Consider the following 10,826-nt stretch of genomic DNA (forward strand, 5'->3'; position numbering starts at 1 on the left):
CTGCCATTATGGAGTCGGGAAGGAATTTTTCCCCCCAATGGGCTAAATTGGCTTCTGCCTCATTGGGGTTTTTTTGCCTTCCTCTGGATTAACAAGATACGGTGGTACAGCAGAATGATGGTATTCATGCATCAGGACATGTGCCTCATTTAGAGCAGTAGAGAAAGATTTTAATCATGGGGACTGTGGACTTAAATGAGAAGTAAAGGAAAATTGTGTAGAAGTTGAGAAAACATCAATCTAATTTACTACCTTTTCTCAACAACCACTCATTCCACATTCCCCATTGGCTTATCAGTTCCGCCGACATTCTCCATGCTCCACATCTTACTCTACTGCTAGAAATATTGGGCATCTTGTCTTGCTGCATAGATAACATCGATCTGCCGTACCAACTTTCAAAATGTTGATCCAGGGATTTTTCTGACTGCCATTATGGAGTCAGGAAGGAATTTTTTCCCCCAATGGGCTAAATTGGCTTCTGCCTCATTGGGGGTTTTTTGCCTTCCTCTGGATCAACAAGATAAGGTGGTACAGCAGAATGATGGTATTTATGCATCAGGACAACATGTGCCACATTTAGAGCAGTAGAGAAAGATTTTAATCATGGGGACTGTGGACTTAAATGATAAGCCAAGGGAGAATGTGTAGAAGTTGGGAAAACATCAATCTATTTTACCACCTTTTCTCCACTTACACTAATTCCACATTCTACATCGGCTTATCAGTTCAGCTGACATTCTCCATGCTCCACATCTTACTCTACTGCTAGAAATATTGGGCATCTTGTCCTCCTGCATAGATAACATCGATCTGCTATACCAACTTTCAAAATGTTGATCCAGGGATTATTCTGACTGCCATTATGGAGTCAGGAAGGAATTTTCCCCCCCAATGGGCTAAATTGGCTTCTGCCTCATTGGGGTTTTTTTGCCTTCCTCTGGATTAACATGATAAGGTGGTACAGCAGAATGATGGTATTTATGCATCAGGACAACATGTGCCACATTTAGAGCAGTAGAGAATGATTTTGAGCATATAGAACATGGACTTAAATGACAAGCCGAGGGAGAATGTAGAATGTGTGGAAAGTGACAAAAGGTGGTTCAGCACATTGATGTTTTCTATACAGCAGGAGAAGATGCCCCATGTTGGGAGCAGAAGGGAAAGATATTGACCGTGGAGAATGTGGGCCTAATTGATAAGTCGATGGAGAATGTGTAGAAGTTGAGAAAACATCAATCTAATTTACTACCTTTTCTCAACAACCACTCATTCCACATTCCCCATTGGCTTATCAGTTCAGCTGACATTCTCCATGCTTCAACTCTTACTCTACTGCTAGAAATATTGGGCATCTTGTCTTGCTGCATAGATAACATCGATCTGCTGTACCAACTTTCAAACTGTTGATCCAGGGATTATTCTGACTGTCATTATGGAGTCGGGAAGGAATTTTTTCCTCCAATGGGCTAAATTGGCTTCTGCTTCATTGGGGGTTTTTTGCCTTCCTCTGGATCAACAGGGGGGGGGGGGAACAGGCTGAACTAGATGGACATTGTCTCTCTTCAGCCTGTGTTATTATGTATTTGTGGGCAGCATGGTGTCTTAGAGATTATCACTGCTGCCTTGTAGGGCCATAATTAAAAGGGGTTGTCCATTTGCAAATGATTGATAGCCTATCTTTAGAATAGGCCATCGCTAGCATATCCGCCAGGGTGTATTCACAGACATAGGTTAATGTAGTCAAGCACTCAGCTGATTTCTGCAGAAAGAAGACAGCTCTATTCCCAGGGCAGTTTTCAAAGGGAATTTGGACTGCACCACAAAGCAAGGCCGCTACAATGCGAAAGGAGCTATATGCTTCCTACAGAAATCAGCTCAGTGTACAATCACCCTGGCCTGGTAAACAGCTAATTGGTGAGGGTATTGTGTGATGGATCCACATCACTCTACTATTGATGACCTAAACTGATGATAGGCCACCAAAAGTTTACAACTAAACAACCCCTAGAAATTTGGCTATGGCAACATCTGCTGTGCATGGAGCTTGTTTTCCGTGTGTTTGCCTGGTTTTTTTTTGTTGTTTTTTTTTAGGATAGGGAACTCGCAAGGTAATGAGGACCCTTGACGTGGGTTGCGAGCTTACATATCTTGGCCAAAAGCGGTGGAAACGAACACCTCTGTATTGCATTCTACTTTGTCCATACACTTTGATTTTATATTGGCATAGCGTGGTGTTAGTACGTTTGGTGCACTTGGGGTGTTGGAGTATCTGCCAGGTCATATATTCATGCCACTGCATTGTCAGTACATGACTTTGTTTTACTGGCAGACCATACCCAGTGCATATATAAACACACTGAGCAGTCCCTGGCATCTCCTCAATATATTATTTATTGTTCATTTGGATCCACACAATGAAGAATAAGTTTTCAGTGATGAAAAAACGTGCACAAACACGGCCATGTGAAGAAGCCCTAAGACCTGGATAAGTTAACACAATGGTGGAACTTGACATGTTTGCGTATTTTGGCCAAGATATAAACCAATACCTCATGTTATTTAATGAAGGAAGATAGAACAATTACGAGATTGATATTTTCTTTATTTAAATGAGTAAAAAGGTTATGAGTTCATGGGTAAAATGAAAAGAGGAGCTTCTACATGAAGGTATTGTGAGGTGCAGATGGGTTCACATGGCAGCCCAGAATCAAGGGAAGGTTCCTGGGTCTGCCATGTATTGCAGTCTATTAAGCTCTGTCACAGTCAGCTCTCAATAAAGCATCGTTAATAATACTATATGCTACTGTAGAAGTGACCAAACTGTTGCAAGGTCAAATCACCAATGGGGACCAAAAAAATTAAGATTATTAATTTTTAAAAAAAATATTTCAAAAATAAAATCTATTTAAATAAAAAAAAAAACCTTAAAGGGGTTGTCTGGCCAAGACAAGTGTATGTATGCACTTCTGTATGGCAATTACAAAGCACTTTGTAATATACATTGTGCATTGTTAATGAGCCATACAGAAGATATATACTTACAGGAGTGCCCCCTTCTTGTGTTGACGGTCCTGTTGTCCCTGGTTCCGACAAATTTCTTTCTTCTGTCTTCTCCTCTAGTCGAACTGTGGACTCGCGTCCCGTTTGTTTGCACATGCGCAGTAGCGCTCCTTGGGCTGTGAGTGCGTGCCTGTGTCTTCGCGCATGCGCAGTAGCGCTTGCTGTCTCGGGTACGCGCGGCAGTTCGCAGTGAGGGTCCGCCGGTCTCAGCTGGAGGGTAAGTATTATTACTAGGGGCGGGGGCTGTGTCGGTGTGGGGTCTGTCACCATAACTTGTCACACAGGGGGGTGGGCTGTCACCATAACTTGTCGCACGGGGGAAAGTGGGTGGTGGGATGGGGGGCTGTCACAATTACTTGTTGCACAGGGGGTGTGTAGGGGGAGGTGGGCTGTCACCATTACTTGTCGTTTCGGGGGTGGGGGTGTCACCATTACCCGTCGCACGGGGGTTGGGTGGGGGAAAGGGGTCTGTCACCATTACTTGTTACATGGGGGGGATGTCACCATTTCTTGTCGCATGGGGCGTGGGTGAGTGTGGGGAGGGGGGCTGTCACTATTACTTGTCACACGGGGGAGGGGGGCCTGTTACCCTAACTTGTCGCACGGGGTGTGGGGAGGGAGGGCTGTTACTATTACTTGTCGCACAGGGGGTGGGGGGACTTTCACATAAACTTGTCGCACGGGGGAGGGGGGCCTGTTACCCTAACTTGTCGCACGGGGTGTGGGTAGGGAGGGCTGTTACCATTACATGTTGCACAGGGGCGGGTTGGTGGCCGTAGGGGGGGCTGTTGCTATAACTTGTTGTGCCGAGGGCGGGGTGGTCGCTGTCGGGCTGTCACTGTTCGGTTCGGGTGCGGTACTGGGACAGGTTTGTAATTGCCCAAGCAGTGATAGTAATCCCCAATAATTGCTACAGCAGTGATGATCACTTGGTGTCATTATCACTGCTGGGTAATTACTGTGTGTCACAATTACTGCTGGAGCAATTATTAAGGGGTAACTGTCCCAGCAGTGATAGTGATCCCCAATGATTGCCCCAGCAGTGATAGTGAAGCCCCATATTATTACTGCTGGGGCAATTATTGGGGGTCACTATCACTTCTGGGGCAATTATTGGGGGTCACTATTATTGCTAGGGCAGTTGCCCCAGCAAAAATAGTGACTCCCCTAGCAGTGATAGTGACCCCCAATAATTGCCCCAGCAGTGAGTGACCCCTCAATAATTGTCCCAGCAGTGCTAATTACTGGGGGTCACTATCACTTCTGCAATTATTGGGGGGCACTGTTACCGCTGGGGCAATTATTGGGGGGCACTATTAGTGCTGAGGTAATTGCTGGGGGTCACTATTAGTGCTGGAGCAACTATTGGGGGTCACTATTACCGCTGGGGCAATTATTGAGGGTTACTATTACTGCTGGAGCAACTATTGGGGAAGCACTGATGCTGCTGCGGCTGCTATTGTCGGGGCAGTGATGTTGCTGAGGCTAATATGGAGGGAGCGCTGATGCTGCTGTGGCTATTATGGAGTGTTTCACTATGCTATGTGGGGGCACTATGTTAGTTGGGGGCACACTGCACGATCACCATGTTGGGGCACTGTGGGGGGGGGCGGCACTGGTAGCACCATGTGGGGGCACTATGTGGGAGCACTATGGGGGCTCTATGTTATGTGGAGGCACTAGGTGAAGTCACTGTGGTAGCACCATGTGGAAGCACAATAAGAGTTGTGAGGGGTAGTATTACTGGCGCTGCCAATGACTGACCCAGCCAGCCTCCCATCCAGTGTAATCCTGCCTGTGCAGGGATGGGAGGAGGTGAGCAGTGACTATTGTGAATGTTGGGTGCTGTGTTATCTATATATAGGTGTCTCCTCTCAGTGTAATCCTGCCTGTGCAGGGAGGCGAGCACTGTGGGGATACTATGTTATGTGGGAGCGCACTGTGCGAACAGCATGGGGGCACCGTGTTGTGCACCATATGGGGGCACCATGTAGGGGCACTTTGTAGGAGAACTGAAGGGAACACTATGCATGTGCACCATGTGGGGGCACCATATAGGGGCACTGTGTGGGGGCACTATAAAGGTGCACCTTGTAGGGGCACTGTGTGTGCACCATGTGGGGGCACTGTGCAGGTGCACCTTATGGGGCCACTATCTAAGTGCACCATGGGGGGCACTAACTAGGTGCACCATGTGGTGGCACTGTGGGTACACCTTGTAGGAGCACTGTGGGGGCACTATGTAGGTGCATCGTGGGGGCCACTGTGTGTTTGTGTGGGCCACTGTGGGAATATTCTCACTTTTAAATAGTTTCAATGGGAGAGCATTGCGATCTCCTGCTCCTGCTGGTGACAACTGTAGCAGGAGATTCCTTCATCTCCCCAGCATGTCTCCATATCACTGGACACTGTGACAATGATGTGACAATGATGTGATAATGATGTGACAATGATGTCACAGTGTTCAGTGATGAGGGGACATGCCGGGGAGTTGAAGGAATCTCCTGTCAGAGCTATCACCAGCAGTGGTAAGTGATCGCAATGCTCTCCCATTGAGGGCGGACACCCACTGGTGACATTTTCTATCTTGCGCTGCGAGAGCAAGTGAAAACGCTTGCCTCACAGCGCAAGAAAGAAGCCGCAATGAAACTGGGATATCGCCAGTCTTTTCAATGGGGCAAGCGGCAGCTACGCTAGCCTCATTAAAAAGATAAGGAGAATACCGTGGACTTCTGCCACAGCTGTGGCAGAAGTGCAGCATGCTATCCCATTGCTTTCAAGGGGATCGGCGCTGCTGCCGGTCCAATTGAAAGCAGTGGTTTTTGGCAAACCCTGCAGCATGATTTTCGGGGAAGGGCTTGAAATATAAGCCCTTCCTTCCCTGAAAATCATCAATAAGTGGTAAAAAAATGTAAAAAAAAAAAAAAGTACTCACCTATCCGCCGCTCACACGCGTCCTCTGGCTGGCTCCCCAACACTGCTATCCAGCACTTTCAGCAGGCGGGGATTTAAAAATCCCTGCCTCCTGAAAGGGCTGTGCTGCTTGGCTGAGCGATTAGCCAATAGCAGCTAGTGCTTAGCTATTGGCTGAGCGCTCAGCCAATTACAAATAGTGCTTAGCTATTCATTCATGAATAGCACTATCCTAGCTATTCATGAATGAATAGCTAAGAACTATCTGTAATTGGCTGAGCGCTCAGCCAATAGCAGTGTCGGGGAGCCAGCTGGAGGACGCGTGTGAGCAGCGGATAGGTGAGTACTTTTAAAAAAAAAAAATTTACCACTTATTGATGATTTTCAGGGAAGGGCTTATATTTCAAGCCCTTCCCCGAAAATCATGCTGCAGGGTTTTCCAAAAACCACTGCTTTTAATGGGATCGGCAGCAACGCCGATCCCATTCAAAGCAATGGGATAGCATGCTGCACTTCTGCCACAGCTGTCACAGCTGTGGCAGAGGATTCCTTCATCCCCGCCGTACCCGGGGCTGCCGCTGGCCGCATTGAAAAGACAGGCGATGTCCCGCGCGGCTGCCGGCCCCGTTGAAAGCAGTAAAGGGATTCCCCGCAGGGGTACGTGGCTGTTTTCACATGAAACACCGTGCATCCAGGAGACTCACATGGATGGAGAGAGCGATATCAGGCCGTCACTCACAGCTTGATATTGCTTTTCCCATCACAGCACGCGCCTCTCTTAATGACGCCAGTCTTTCAGTCATGTGACCGGCGTCGTCAGGAGCGCGCACGCTCAAGGGGAGAGAGAGCAGCGCATCATGGGAAGTACCCTGGTGGCGCCATCTTTAGGTCAGCTTTACAAGGAGAAGATAAGGAATAAAAAGGTTAGCAGAATATCGTTTTTATGTGTAATGCTGCATAGTATGATCCTTTTAATCTACAGGGCATTAACCTCTTGAGTGGCGGGTTTCCTACCACCCTGTCGTGCCCACCAGGGCAGGTTTTTTAAAATGCTCTAATCATTGAATTTCAACTAATTTTGTAGCTGCGTCTCAAGAGCCATAACTTTTTCATTTTTCCATTGACATGGCCATATAAGGGCTTGTTTTTTGCGGGACAAGTTGTGATTTTTTAAACAGGGGGGAGGAAAAAAAGAAAAAAAGGGGCCATGTCATTAAGGGGTTAAATAATGTATTAACTTCCTTCTCTGGGTCATTATGACGCATGGATACCACATGTGTGATTGTATTTTTGATTTTTTACAAAGTAAAGGGAGACAAGTGCTTTTATAATTTTTTAAATAATTTTTAACCTTTTTTATTTTTATTTTTTTTAATTTTTTTTTTTTTTGTCCCTTTAGGGGACTTCCACAGGGACCCATCAGGACCCCTGATCACATTCTGGGGGGCCGATGGTAATAGCCCTTTACATGATGCAGTGACAGCCCTTTACATGCTGCAGTCACATAGACTGCAGCATGTAAAGGGTTAACACAGCAGAGATCGGAGGTTTTCTATGATCTCTGCTGTAAGAGCTAGTACCTAGCTGTCCTCTCACAGCCAAGCGCTAGCTCTCCCTGCCACAGAGACCATCGGCTTGCTTCTGACAAGCCGATGGTCTCTATGGCAACCTGTAAACAAAGCAGGAGATTGTTGACAGGACTGTCACAGTGTTCAGTGATGAGGGGGCTGCAGCTGGGACGAAAGAATCCTGTCACTGCTATCCCATTACTTTCAATGGGGCCAGCGCTGCTGCCACCCCGTTGAAAGCAATGGGATGAAGGCAACCCCTGCAGTGATGATGTTCAGAAGGGGTGCTAGACATATAAGCCCTACCCTGAAAATCATCCCTAGCTGTGAAAAAAGAAAAAAAAATGTTCCCCCCCTTCCTGAACCGCTATTCGGCTCTTCTCCCCATCCCTATCAGTCTGCATCTGTATCTGGGGGTCGGGGATTGAAAAGTCCTTGCCTCCTGAAAGCGCAGCCTCTGATTAGCTGAGCGCTGTGTCCAATCAGAGTGAGCGATCAGCTATTCATTGAATGACAGCTGAGCGCTGCCTCTGATTGGTCAGAGAACTCAGCCAATCAGAGGCAGTAGTCAGCCATTCATTAAATTCGTCTGAATGAGCCCCAGACCATGTGATTTGTAGCAGTGCTGCCGTGCGCTACCGACTGCTGGCAACGTGCTCACACTTCTTAATTGAGAGGTAGAGGTGGCGGAGGAGAAGGAGGGGGGGGTTTTGGAGGAGGTGGGATAATACGCCGCAGATACCAGCACCAAGGTAGGACCCGCTATTCTTGGTGTGAGTAGCACGTGAGGGGTCCCATGCTCTGACTCTGTCCCAGCCTCCACCAAATTCAACCAATGTGCCGACAGGGAGATATTGTGTCTCTGCCCGCCAGTACTTGTCCACGTGTCCATTGTTAAGTGGATCTTTCCAGTAACTGCGTTGGTGAGGGCACGATTAATGTTGCGGGAGACGTGCTGGTGTGGGGCGGGGAAAAATAGTGGCGACTGGGGACCGAGTAGAGCGGGACTGCCGCCGCCATCATGTTTTTGAAAGCCTCCGTTTCCACAAGCCTGCACAGCAGCATCTCCAGGCTAATTAATTTGGCAATCTGCACGTTTAAAGGGGTTGTCTCGCGAAATCAAGTGGGGTTATACACTTCTGTATGGCCATATTAATGCAGTTTGTAATATACATCGTGCATTAATTATGAGCCATACAGAAGTTATTCACTTACCTGCTCCGTTGCTAGCGTACTCATCTCCATGGTTCCGTCTAAATTCGCTGGCGGCTTGCTTTTTTAGACGCGCTTGCGCAGTCCGGTCTTCTCCTTTCAGCACGAGCCGCTTCAGTGTGCTCCCCGCTACAGCTCTTCTGCGCATGCGCAGACGAGCTGTCACTGCTCGGGAGCGCGCTGGAGCGGCCATTCTGTACCATCCTCTGTTAGAGGAAGGTGCAGAGCCACCCAGCCGAGAAGCCCAGCAGCCCAGCCGAGAAGCCGCCCAGGTAAGTGATGGGCCGGGGGAACTGTCGCTGGGCCGGGGGGGAGCTGTTGCTGGGTCGGGGGGGGCTGTCGCTGGGCCGGGGGGAACTGTCGCTGGGGCGGGGGAACTGTCGCTGGGCCGGGGGGGCTGCCGCTCAGCCGGGGGGGGCTGCGCCGGTTACCTGCTGCCTGGCGGTGGGTGACTGTGTGCCGTGGTCGGCCGCGTTGAATCCAGGGGTCCGGTCGGCGGCTGCATGGCGTCTGGTTGTCAGGGAGACACAGCTGGTAGCGTCTCGGGAGCGCGCACGTCGGGCTACAGCAAGCGAAGGGAAAAGAGCCGGCGGCCATCTTGGGAAAATTTTTATAAGTTGCTGAAACGCTGGAACTGTAAGTGGAAACCAGCTAGAAAAGTCATTTACAGGGGGGCTTAGTAATGTATGCTTAATTAGGGGGACTGGGCAAAAAAAAAATTCACTGCTTCCTCGAGACATCTCCTTTAAAGCTTGTGCATGCGGGTGGGTGGCGGCGTATTTCCGCTTTCACTCCAACGCTTGTGTTAGCGACAGCTGAACGCTGCACTGAGAGACATTGCTGAATGGAGTGAAGGACTGTGAAGGTGAGGGTGTGGGTGCAGGCCAGGAAGCGCTCGTGCCTGCATCCTGGGAGGTGAATTGGATCAGTGTGGCAGGTTGTGGCATAGGGGAAGAGGCAGTGGTGTGACCCAGAGGCGGTGAATGGCCTTCGTCCCAACTTGTGGGATTTTTGGCCATCATATGCCTGCGCATGCTGGTGGTGGTTAGGCTGGTAGTGGTGGCTCCCCGGCTGATTTTGGTACGGAACAGGTTGCACACCACTGTTCGTTAGTCGTCCGCGCTCTTACTTAAAAACATCCACACATTTGAACACCTAGCCGTCTGCATGGAGGCTTGCCGCGAGAGGGTGCTGTGGGAAACAGTTGGCGGATTCTTGGCTCTGGGCCTGCTTCTCCCCCTGGCCACCCCACTGCCTCTTCCAACCTGTCCTGCTGCTGCACAAATTACCCCACCGTACAGCGCTGAGAACTGGGGCTAATTCACCGCGCACAGAGACTTGTAGATACCGGAGGCTCTATGCTGTGACTGGGAAAAATTAGACCGCTATCTTGCGCTGATACCTAGGGATCATTGACCACTCACAGAGACTTGTAGAGAAGAGAGGCTCTATGGAGTGGGAGAAAACTAGAAAGCCAGTGGATAGTGCTGGTAACTGAGGCTACCTCAACCCCCCCCCAAGAAAAGGGTTTTGTGAGATGCTCTTCACAGGGGCAGAAAGCTATAAAGCCAGTGGATAGTGCGAATAACTGCGGCTACTTCACCACACCCAAGGAAAGGGTATTGTGAGACACTCTGCACAGGGGCAGAAAGCTATATAGCCAGTGGATAGTGCTGCTAACTGCGGCTACTTCACCACACCCAAGGAAAGGGTATTGTGAGACACTCTGCACAGGGGCAGAAAGCTATATAGCCAGTGGATAGTGCTGCTAACTGCGGCTACTTCACCACACCCAAGGAAAGGGTATTGGGAGATGCTCTGCACAGGGGCAGAAAACTATACAGCCAGTGGATAGTGCTGCTAACTGCGGCTACTTCCCTGCACCCAAGGAAAGGGTATTTTGAGATGCTCTGCACAGGGGCAGAAAGCTATACAGCCAGTGGATAGTGCTGCTAACTGCGGCTACTTCACCGCACCCAAGAAAAACGTATTGCGAGACGCTCTGCACAGGGGCAGAAAACTCTAAAGCCAGTGGATAGTGCGAATAACTGCGGCTACTTCCCCGCA

This window comes from Eleutherodactylus coqui, chromosome 4 (genome assembly GCF_035609145.1).
Source record: "Eleutherodactylus coqui strain aEleCoq1 chromosome 4, aEleCoq1.hap1, whole genome shotgun sequence".
NCBI classification, from domain to species: Eukaryota; Metazoa; Chordata; class Amphibia; order Anura; family Eleutherodactylidae; genus Eleutherodactylus; species Eleutherodactylus coqui.